Source organism: Carcharodon carcharias, chromosome 1 (genome assembly GCF_017639515.1).
Source record: "Carcharodon carcharias isolate sCarCar2 chromosome 1, sCarCar2.pri, whole genome shotgun sequence".
NCBI lineage: Eukaryota > Metazoa > Chordata > Chondrichthyes > Lamniformes > Lamnidae > Carcharodon > Carcharodon carcharias.
Genome location: NC_054467.1, coordinates 232,001,394 through 232,013,749, shown reverse-complemented (window position 1 = coordinate 232,013,749; position 12,356 = coordinate 232,001,394). Strand labels below are relative to the sequence as shown.

General features: G+C 41.8%; 1 protein-coding gene across 10 annotated transcripts in view; it reads right to left on the bottom strand.

The window, feature by feature from the left end:
• Positions 1 to 12,356, bottom strand: part of ctbp1 (C-terminal binding protein 1) — a 335,683-nt gene that overhangs the window by 224,075 nt on the left and 99,252 nt on the right. The window lies entirely within an intron of this gene.

Genomic DNA, 12,356 nt, shown 5'->3' with positions numbered 1-12,356 from the left:
GGATTATGGACATGTGAAGTAAGACTGTGAAACTGTGGCAGTGCTTCATATAAACTATTTTCCAATGTGACCCAACTTTAAAACTCCCCCTCCTTCTCCAGGGCAATTAGGGATGGGCAAAGGCTGGCCATGGCAGTTGGTACGTCATTAAAGGTCAACATAGACTATGATGTAATACTGTGTTCCTAGAGTACTTGTAAAAATATTCTTACTTTATGTACTCATTAGGCGTCAGCCACACTCTCCATATTCCATAGTGACGGAAGATGCAGAAGACAGAAGACTCCCACCCAACCCAAACACACACCCTTCTTCCAAACCTGCCAAACCCCAGACACACATGCCCTCCCACCCATCGCCTCCTCCTTTTCCACCTCCCCCCACTACCTGGATTCCTTCACCTTGCCTGGGTGGGGGGTGGGGGGGGGGGGAGCTAGAGTGGAAAAGCAGCAGTAATGATGGTGGATAAAAAGAGATCAAAAAGGGAAACAGTTTATAAATGTGACTCAATCCCAAACCTTCGTAAAATATTTATTTCTGCGGGGAATATGAGTGTCAAGGCCCAAACCCCAAACCTCAGCCCTGTTCTCCACCCTACTCCGCAGCACCCCACCCCAACCCCAGCCAGCCCTGCTACCCCACCACAACCAGTCAGTTTCACACCGGTTTTGCATAAGGGAATGTTCACATCAGTTTTGCATAAGGGAATGTGACTTAGGGACTTCTTGTACTCTCCTTCTGAGAAAACATTCATTGTTGACAGAGCTGCAGCAGTGTAATTTAGCAATGAATCTCTGACTTTCGTTTTTAATGTGGAGCCCCCAGGCCTCATCCTTGCTACTACCCAGCCCCCACACCCAACCCCAGGCCATGGCCCCCCTTCAATCTCCTGTCCAGCAGCAAGACTCCCGCAGGGGAGGCAACACCAAGCAGACAGACCAGCACAGAAAAGGCCACTGCAGGCTACACACGGGAGCACAGCATCTATGGAGGCAGAACCTCCACATCTCCCAATTACACACAGTAAGTAAAAGCCAGGTCAGAATTGGCAGTGGATTAAAGAGAGAGGGAGGCTGAGTGACAACTCTCCCGGGCCAGGCAGAGGTCAGGGGGAAAAAAAACGCCTAAAAAAAAGTGGAATTCCATGATCCGAAAGTTGGAATTCTGCTAAACGGCAAAAATTTCTCATGCTTGGGCACAACCATTTGTCTGTGTGAATGATAAGCAATTCCTTGCCCTTGTCAGTTAGTTCTAATTGCAAATATATATTTGACAAATCTATCTTATTGAATACCTTTCCATCAGTTAAATTAGAAAACAAATCTTCACTAGTAGTAGGGCAGTGGGTGAGTATCAATCACCTTATTTTCCATTTGCTTCTAATCACCATAAATCCAAACAGACCAGTCTGCTTTTTGAACTACTACCATGGGTGCAAGCCCATCCACTGCTCTTCACTTTCTTAATTGCCCACTCTTTCTAATTTCTTTAGCTCCTTATATACTGCTTTGAACTGTGCACAAGGCACTGGCCTAGTCTTACAAAATATCAGCTGTATATTGTCCTTTATCTTGACTTCAGCCTTGTGATGTCTAATTTTATCATTTGGTTCTCCTTGCTGAAAGACCACATAGTGCTAAAACAGCACATTCTCAATGTCTGACATGCTCTTACTGATCTCTACCGTAAATAATTCTGCCCAGTTTAACCCTATTTTCTGAAGCCAATTTCTTCCCAGGTGTCTCTGTTCCCTCCTGTTAGTGCCAATGGTAACGTAATAGGCTGCATCATCATATCCCATGCGAACGTTAACTCCACCTAACACTGGAATATGGTTATTAGAATAACTAGTCAGTTTCACACCAGTTTTGTGAAAGGGAATGTGATTTAGGGACTTCTTGTACTCTCCTTCTGAGAAAACATTCATTGTTGACTGAGCTGCAGCAGTGTAATTTAGCAATGAATCTGTGACTTTCGTTTTTAATGTAGGGCTCTTTCACTCTCATCTTCCATGTTCTGTTTTTCTTGCTCTCTGACAGGGTACAATTCGATCTTCCTGCTCAATAACATCAACTTCTATTTCCATATCTTCCATATGCGCATCCGAGAATATACAGCCTCTAAGAACTAGTTTTAGATCTACAATAAGTAACCTGGTGCATGGCTGTGATCTGGAGCTTTACTTTTTGTTTTATTCATTCAGAGGATCCGAACTTTGCTGGCTGGGCCAGCATTTATTGCCCATCCCTAGTTGCCCTTGAGAAGTTGGTGATGAGCTGCCTTCTTGAACCGCTACAGTCCATGTGGTGTAGGTACACCCACAGTGCTGTTAGGAAGGGTGTTCCAGGATTTTGACCCAGCCACAGTGAAGGAACGGCAAATCTTTCCAAATCAGGATGGTGAGTGACTTGGAGGGGATCTTGCAAGCTTCGTGAGTGTTGTGCGAGCTGCACTCATCCAGGCAAATGGGGTGTATTCCATTATACTCCTGACTTGTGCCTTGTAGATGGTGGACAGGCTTTGGAGAGTCAGGAGGTGAGTTACTTGTCACAGGAGTCCTAGCCTCTGACCTGCTCTTACAGCCACAGTATTCCTCTACTCCTGCATGCTATCAGGATATGACCCATTTTCCCACAGGCATAGCACTTGGACTGGAAACAGGGTATTTAAGTAGCGGCTACTATGGCAATGATAATATCTAAATCTGTGACTCAGATTGTGAACCTGGCTGCTATGATCCAGATCTCTCAGAAATCTGATCGAATTCCTCTGGTGGCTCAGGGGAATAAAAAAAACTCTTGCAACCTGCAATTCTCTCTTTCGGCCACTTTGATGGCTGTGACTTCTTAGCAGGACACCTTCCACGGGAATTTACGGCTTTTGCTTAAAAGCTTGGCATGGGTTTTATTGTGCTTTAGATCTTCTGTGAATGTGTCTCTAAGGTTGATTTCCAAGTTAGCGCCACAACCACACTGCCGAGAGAGTTTCTTTAATTCAAGAATGTAATTTGGCAGCTGCTTCTTTTCACAGAAAGCAACTCAGTTCTGTAGTGGCATGACGAATCCAGAATTGCATTAATTGCAGAATACTGGGGGTCTCACAGGCAATGTTGGTTAGACACCACCTTGAAAGCGTCTGACCCCATAATGATGAAGAAAAGATTTTTTATATCCTCTTCTCCTATTTGATTTGCTCTCAGCCAAACATACAACCTTTGTTCGTAATTACACTAGTCCTCCTTGTTTGGGTTGAATTTCCCCCATTGTCCCCATATATGTCTCCAGTCCCATTTTTTTCAATTGCATACGTCTCTCTGTGTGCCTGAACACAATGTTTTGTGCGCACCATCTTTCAAATTGCTCAAACTTGCTCCAAATCAGTTTCACAATGTTCTTCAGTCCTTAAAGCAAATTCCGTCCCAGCCTTTTCGCCATCTTTCCATCATCTAATGCACTTGAGAAAAACACACCGTGTGGATTCACAGCAGGAGGCCATTATTGAACTAACTTTATTTACTTCTCAGAGAGGGTAACAGAGGGGGCAATATAACAACATGCTAAGATCTTGCAATACACGATAAGGTTCGTCGCTGCCAGGTCTTTTACTGCAAAGCAGCTTTAGCTGTGAGCAGACTGGGGTGGGGGCGGAGGGATGCATCGAAACTGTACGTTACTGAATCCTGCGCACTTTGCGTGCCATTGAGTCACATGATGCACACCCTGTATAGGAATGGGAAAGCAAACCGCTGCTTAAACTCTTATGTGCAAACTCATTTGGGTTTTACTGTAGGCATGCTGAAACCACAAATTAGAAACCACAAAGTAGAATATCTGTGCAAAATCAGAAGAAGTAGAGTCATATTGGACTCGAAACTTTAACTCCTTCTCTCTCCACAGATGCTGCCAGGCCTGCTGAGTTTCTATAGCACTTTTTTGTTTTTGTGATGCAAATACAGCCCTCACATTTCTAGGGTTGGCAATTCTGGTTTGACAAGCCACTGAACATAAGACAATAAGAGTACATGATATGTGGTCAAATGACACTTGCAAATGTTATTGTGAAGGTTAGTTTTGCTGTACTTGAATGCCTTTGCTGGGAGAGACTGAGGGAACGCCACTAGTTAAAACTTCTGTTGCCGTGAGCCGGCATGGACTCAATGGCCTCCTTCTACTCTGTAACCACGCTACAATCAGCAGCAAAAATCATATTCAACCAGAACCTGTAGCCTCAAGGCCCGGCATATCCCTCATTCTGTCATTACCATCAAGCTGGGTCATCAATCCAAGTTCAAAGAAGAGTGCAGGAGGGTTTGTCAGAAGCAGCACCGGGCATACCTAAAACTGTCATCAACATGGTGAAGCTACAACACAGGATTACTTGTATGTCAAATTGCGGAAGCAGCATGCGATAGCCAGAGCTAAGCGACCTCATAACCAACGGATCAGATCTAAACTTTGCATAATGCTACATCTAGCCATAAACGGTGGTGGACAATTAAACAAATCACTGGAGGAGGCAGCTCCACAAATAGCCCCATTCTCAATGATAGGGGAGCCCAGCACATCAGCGGAAAAGATGAGCTGAAGCATTTGCAAATGCCTTCAGCCAGAAAAAGTGCCAGGTGGATGATCCATCTCAGTCTCCTCCTGAGGTCCCCAGCATCACAGATGCCAGTCTTCAGCCAATTTAATTTACTCTATTATCTTAGATCTAGTATTGTGTAATGAAGCAGGGTTAATTAGTAATGTCATAGTAAAAGATCCCATGGGAAACAGTGATCACAACGTGGAATTCAATGGTATTAAGTCTGAAAGTGAAATGCTGCAATCACAAACACGAATCTTAAACAGAGCCAATTACATAGCAACGAGAGGATAACTGGTTAAGGTTAATTGGGTAAACAAACTAAATGGTATGGAGGTAAATGAACAGTGGGAAACTTATAAAGAAACAATTCAAAATGTTCAACAAAGAAACATTCCATTGAAAAACAATCGCCCAGCAAGAAAGACCCAACCGTGGCTCACACAGAAAATTAAGGATAGTATTAGATTAAAAGAAAATGCTGAAAATGTTGCAAAAGTAGCAAGTCTGAGGATTGGGAGTGTTTTAGAAACAAGAGGGCCACCAAAGAGTTGATAAAAAAAGGGAAAAAATACAATGAGAATGAACTAGCCAGAAATATAAAAACAGATCATAAGAGCTTTTATAAGTACATAAAGAGGAAGAGAGTGGCTAAAGTAAACATTTGTCCCTTAGAAGCAGAGACAGGAGAAATTGTCACCGGGAAATGAGAAAATGGCAGGAGGCGTTAAACAAATATTTTGCATCTGTCTTCACAGCAGAAGGCAGAAGTTACATAGCAGATATAGACGGTAACCCAAGGGCTAAAAAAAAAGTGAGGAACTTAATATCAGCAGAGAAAAAATACTGGAGAAATTTAAAGGGGCTAAAATCTGACAAATTCCTGGGACCTGATGGCCTACACCCGACAGTTCTAAAAGAGATTGGCTAGTGGATGTGCTAGTTATGATTTTCCAAAATTCCTTAGATTCTGGAAAGGTTCCACCGTCGCTGAGTCAAAATCCTGGAACTCCCTCCCTAATAGCACCGTGGGTGTAGCTACACCACATGGACTGCAGCGGTTCAAGAAGGCAGCTCACCACCACCTTCTCAAGGGAAACTAGGAATGGGTAATAAATGCTGGCCTAGATAGAGACACCCACATCCCATGAAAGAATAAAAAAGTTATTTCCCTTGGAATTTGTGCTCATGCCCTCATAACGTCACTCAATTACTTCTGATAACCAGAATACAAACATAGCCATGATTTAAAAAAAAACGACGTGAAAAAATCTGCAGCATCCTTCTTTTCATTAGGACTTCCACATGGACTTATGTATGTAGATGGTTCCATTCTTGATTTCAAGTTGTCCAACTTCACAACTAATGAAGAACTTCTGAAGTCCAATCACAAGCAACATAGGAAAACATGGCAGCCAATCTGCAAGGTTCCACAAACAGTAATGCACATACCAATACTCTGTTCCAATGGCAATGGATTCATGATATTGTTACAACCATAGCCAATGTCATTTGCTGAGCAAATCAAATCCCAGAGGGAAACCAGTTTTACTGATCATAACCTTTTCTCCTCATTGCAAAAAAGAGGGGAAAACTGCTGATCCCAGAAGCACAGCATCCCAGTAACACTTAAAGGATTTTAAAATTAAAAGATTTAACAAGGAGGAAAAAAGAACTGAAGCACAAAAGATTAAAATGACATAGTTGGAACAGTCTTACAAAATATTCCGCCAGAAAAAAACTTGGTCAGAACACACAAGCAAACTATTTGGCAACAGCTCCTTTATAGATTTTTAACCATAAAAATTCAGTAATACTACCCAAGGCAAAAACTGCTGTTACTCTTGCAAAGTATACCACACAACTTCTCACTCTCTTCCACTCTGCTGTGGAAATCTAAAGGAAGTTCAGAAACAGACTATGCCCTGAAAACAAAGATTTTTCTGGCTTGAAACTGGATGATTGCTTCAAATTCACAGCTTTTATCAGCACAGAGCTGGTCTCAGGCCATCTCCCCCACACAGCCACCTACAACTCATCTCATCTTTACTTAAATATCTTTTTTTCTCCCCCACAGCCCCCCCTTTCATCTTAGACTCCATTGTCCTAAACACCTCTTTGAATTCAACCTTTCCAAAATATAAAAATATTTAATGTCTTCCTGTTGCCTCCACTCTCAAGTCAAATAAAATTTAATAACCTTCCCTTGTTTACTTGCTTGGTCAGAGGCTGTAGGGAGAGAAAGAGTTGATGATTCAGGTCTATGACCTTGCATTAAAACCGCATCTGACGAAGGGTTATTGACCTGAAATGTTAACTTTTGTTTCTCTACAAATGCTGTCAGAGCAGCTAAGAGAGAGCGCTTGTTGTACCAAGCATAGGTTGAGAAGCTTCAAGAAAGAAATGTAACCCTGCAAATCACAGAATCATTAACATCGACCCAATCAACTGGCGCAGTAAAATTACGGCAATCAGTAAAAAGCTTGAACTACAAGAATAATTTCCAGAAGTGTCAAACACATACAATTACAGAATGGTCAGAGGCAGATTAAAGCCAAACAGCAAAAGGAACCTGATACAGGCAAATATTATAGGACATGCATTTTGTATGCTGTACACAAAATGTGATTTGAATCACACAGGAAACCACATCAGCAACTACTTGCATATGATGTTAAACCTGCTTATTTTTTCATTTCCGGGTACTGAAGAAACACTCATTTGTAGATTCTCAGCTCTCCCATCCCGTCCATTTCAATTTCATTCATCTAAACTCTGACCTCAAAGTGCTGCATTTCAGTGCAAGCAAAAAACTTATCAATTCAGTCAACTATTGCACACAAAATAAAACCCAACCTTAAAAACCTTGCCTATAATGTAGTTAAGCTAAAACATACCAATCCTTCCACCACCAAATAGGATTTGACAGATCATCTCGCATTGACCGAGTCACCATGCCCAGTCACAGAAGTGTTACAGCACAGGAAGAGGCCATTTAGCCCATCATGTCTGCACCAGCTTTCCAATCTGCGGGCTTATGTCAAAATTGGGAGAGCTGTCAGACAGACCAGATGAGCAACAGCCTGACACACAATCATAGTTACCAAATTACACCTTGCAGCCAATGCCCAGACTCCATTGTCATCCCTGAGTTTGTCATTCCCACCGACAGGACAGGCAGGTTAGAGGTGGCGGGACAGTGATATACAGTCAGGAGGGAGTGGTTCTGAGAGCTCTCAACTTTAGATTCCAGAGCCCATGAAGTTTCATGGTATCTGGTCAACCATGGGCAAGAAAACCTCTTGCCGATTACCATCTATCACCCTCCCTTCAGCTGATGAGTCAGTGCTCCTACATGTTGAACACTATTTGGAAGAAGCACGGAGGGTAGCGAGGACATGGTATGTATTTTGGGTGGCGGGGCTTGAGGCCCATCACCAGGAATGGCTCAGTCACAACATCACTGACTGGCTAAGTCCTAAAGGCCAGATCTGCCAGACTGGACCTTTAGCAGGTGGCAAGACAGCTAACAAAGGGAAAAACCCACTTGACCCCGTCCTCACCTGTCACAGATCCAACTATCCATGGCAGTATTGGTAAGAGTGACCACTCAACAGTCTTTGTAGAGATAAAGTTCCATCTTCAACTAAGGATACCCTCAATTCGGCCCCACAAGCTGCTCTGCCATTCAATTAGATCATGGCTGATCTTCTACCTCAACGCAAATTTTCCTCCCACTAACCCCATATCCCTTGATGTCTTTACATGCTAGAAATCTATCAATCTTGGTCTTGACTCAATGACTGAGCCTTCACAGCCCTCTGGAAAAGAGAATTCCAAAAATTCACCAGCCTTTAAGCGAAGGATTCCTCATCTCAGTCCTAAATGGCCAACCTCTTATTCTGAGACTGTGTGCCCTGGGTCTAGACCCCCCCACCAGCCAGGGGAATCATCTTCCCTGCATCTACCCTGTCAGGCCCTGTAAGAATGTGGGCTTCAACGAGGCCACCTCTCATTCTTCAAAACCCTAGAGAATACAAGTCCAGTCTCCTCAATCTCTCCTCATAGGGCAATCCTGCCTTTCCAGGGATCAGTCTGGTGAATCTTCATTGCACTCCCTCTATGGCAAATATATCCTTCTTTAGATAATGAGACCAAAACCGCATGTGCAGTCTCACTAAGGCTCTATGCAACTGCAGCAAGACTTCTTTACTCCTATACTCAAGTCCTCTTGCAATAAAGGCCAAAATTCCATTTGCCTTCTGCACATGCATGTAAGCTTTCAGTGACTTATGAACAAGGGCACCCAGGTCCCTTTGGACATCAACACCTCTCTCTTCATTTAAGAAATACTCTGACAACCTGTTAAAGTTATTCACTTTGATAGGAAAAACAGAAATGCAGAGTATTTCTTAAATGACAACCTGTTAAAGTTATTCACTTTGATAGGAAAAACAGAAATGCAAACATGATTTCTCTTTCATGAATCGATGTTGACTCTGCCCAATCCTACCAATATTTTCTAAATTGTCCAGTTATCACATGCTCTATAAATAGATTCTAGTATTTTCTCTACTATTGACGTTTTGCCACCAGATCGGTCGTTCCCTGTTTTCTTTCTTCCTCCTTTCTTAAATCATGGGGTTACACTTGATACCTTCCAACCTGCAGGAACCATTCCAGAATCTATAAAATTTGGGAAGATGATCAACAGAGCATCTACTATCTCTACAGCCACCTCCTTCAAAATTCTGGAATTAGATCATCTGGTACAGGAGATTTATCAACTTTCAGTCCCATTAATTTCTCCAGTACTATTTCATTTTTCACTAAGACTACTTTCTTTCAGTTCCTCATTCTCGCTGGTCCCTTGGTTCTCTAGTATTCCTGGGGAGGTCCTTTGTATCTTCCTCTGTGAAGACAGACACAAAGTATTTGTTTAGTTTCTCTGTCATTTCTTTATTCCCCATTATAAATTCCCCAATCTCAGCCTGTAGCAGTCCCACATTGGTCTTTGCTAATCATTTTCTCTTTATATACCTAGAGAAGAGAGTCTGTTTTTACACTTTTTGCTAGATTACTTTCATATTCTATTTTCTCTTTATTAGTTTATTGTCCACTTTTGGGGAATTTTAAAATGCTCCCAATCCTCATGCTTATTACTTTTTTGGCAATTTTATAAGCCTCTTTTCTTTCATCTAATATAATCTTTAACTTCTCTTGTTAGCCACACAAGTGCCAGGCAATAACCATCTCCAACAACAGAGAATCTAACCACCTCCTCTTGATATTCAATGCCATTACCAATGCTGAATTCTCTACCATCGACATCCTGGAGGTTACCAGTGACCAGAAAAATCAATTGTAGCAGACACAAATACTGTAGCTACAAGAGCAGGTCAGAGACTGGGAATTCTGCGTCAAGTATCTCATCTCCCAAACCTCCCAAAATCTACAAGGCACAGGTGTCAACTTGCCTGGATGAGTACAGCTTCAAGAGCACTCAAGAATCTCAACACCCTCTAAGACAAAGCAGCCAAGTTGATTGACACCCCATACACCACCTTAAATATTCACTCTCGTCTCCACTGGCACACAGTGGTGGTGTGTGCGAGACGCACTGCAGCAACTCACCAAATCTTCAACAGTACCTTTTAAATCCACAATTTCTACCACCTAGACGAACAAGGGCAGCAGGTGCATGAGAACACCACCACCTGCGAGCTTCCCTTCAAGTCCTATACCATTCTGACTTGGAAATATATCACAGTTCCTTCACTGTCGACAGATCAAAATCCTGGAACTCCCTCCTTAACAGGTGGGTGTACCTTCAGTTCATGGACTGCAGCGGTTCAAGGCAGCGGCTCACCACACCTTCGAGGGCTATTCACGGTTGGGGCTAAATACAGGCCTTGCCTGCTACACCCAATTACTATGAATGGATAAAGAGAGAAACATGGGCCATTTACCACGATAATGCTCACCTCATGATCACAAGTCATGATGTAAAAGTTATTCGGCAAAGTGCAACTTTAGTCCAATGAAATATTTAAACATGAGAAATTTTTTTTCAGTAAATATAAATTTTGTAGCCTGCAAGATTAATTCCCTATCCATCTCCCTAACTCCCATATATCTTCCGTACATAAAAAAATTATATCAATGAAAATAAAATCTCAATTTTTCAGACAACATTGACAAGAGGAAGACTTCCAGCATAAAAATAGTTAAACCTTTCTGTTCCATGATATCACATGCAACTGATGCAGAAAACTCAGTCAATGAACCTTTAAAATGTTAGCATAATACAACTGAAATTGATGCATCAGATCACAGAGGAAATTACATGCAGCTAAGTCGGTCGGTAATGCATAGTTTGGTTCTCGTTTCTTCTAAAATATAAGTTGGCAGAAATAACACCAAACACTAACATAACAACAGAGCAGTTAAAACTTATCAATCCAATCTTCAACCTGACAAAAAATTAAAATGTATCCAAAGGTAATATAAAAATTGTCATTTCTATTTATTGCAATCTTGGAGATCAATTCCCTTATGCAAGAACTGCAACAAAATTCTCATGACAAACCTGCCACATCAGCCAAACTATTTAATAAAGGCAGGGGCATTATACTACATCATGCACCATGTATCACGCACAATGTGTTTAATCTATCCTGCCCCTTTAAGGATATCCTGACGTCAACTACAATTTCACAAGATAGCAACAGATGCGGAAGCTCTTTCAATCCATCTAAATTCAGCCTCCCAGAAATCTGAAGTCCTCCTACTGCAGTACCTAATTATTTTCAGGGTTGTTTTGCCTCCACACTCTATCTGAAAATCTATTCAATTCATTGATCACTCCCTGCTTCAAATTCTAAAATTACTTCTTGCTGTATTGAACCAGTGTCTCTTCATTCTTCTCAGACAACACCATTTTGAAAAATAAACACTCCAGGAGGTACCCTCTCCATTCCCTTAAACTATCTATTGTTCCTCAATAAGATTACTTCTCATTCCCACTTTGTTAGCCGAATAGCTCAGTTTTCTCCCATAATTCAAATCTTAGAAACCATACTCGTGGCTCTTCTCTACTGCAATCAGCAGTCAAAAGATCCCCTTTTGTGTTTTGGTGACTGATACTGGAAGCAGGACTCAAGGTTTAGTCTGACCTAAGCGTTATTCATTTAGATGATGACACTCAATAAGTCATGGCAATGTAGTTCTAATTGGTTGTGTTGTTTGCGGCTCTGAATTGCTGGAAAATTTTAGTTTATCATCTTTATATTTAAAAAAAGCCTCAATCCACATCATCCAAGGAATATAGACGTCATAACAAAAACAGAATTACCTGGAAAAACTCAGCAGGTCTGGCAGCATCGGCGGAGAAGAAAAGAGTTGACGTTTCGAGTCCTCATGACCCTTCGACAGAATATAGACGTCATGTTGGCTTCTTTCCTGTTGACTGGGAAATTTGCAGATCAGGAGGCTTCTGTAAATTTCCGGTTGTAGGTCAGATGGAATAGCACTGCTGACTTTATATGACTTAAAGCAAAAATACAACAGGCGACTTGTTCCAACATCGATCCTAACTTTGCTCAGTTTTTACTTTCTAGTCTACATTGTATAAAAATCAACTAGCTGACACGGGAGTAACAGAACTTGAATCCTGCCTGCATGGTCCTTAGCCATTACACTAGTCACTAAATTGCTGGGTTTTTCTATTGAGGGTGAAATACTATGTGAGAGAATAGAGAACGAAGTAGTTA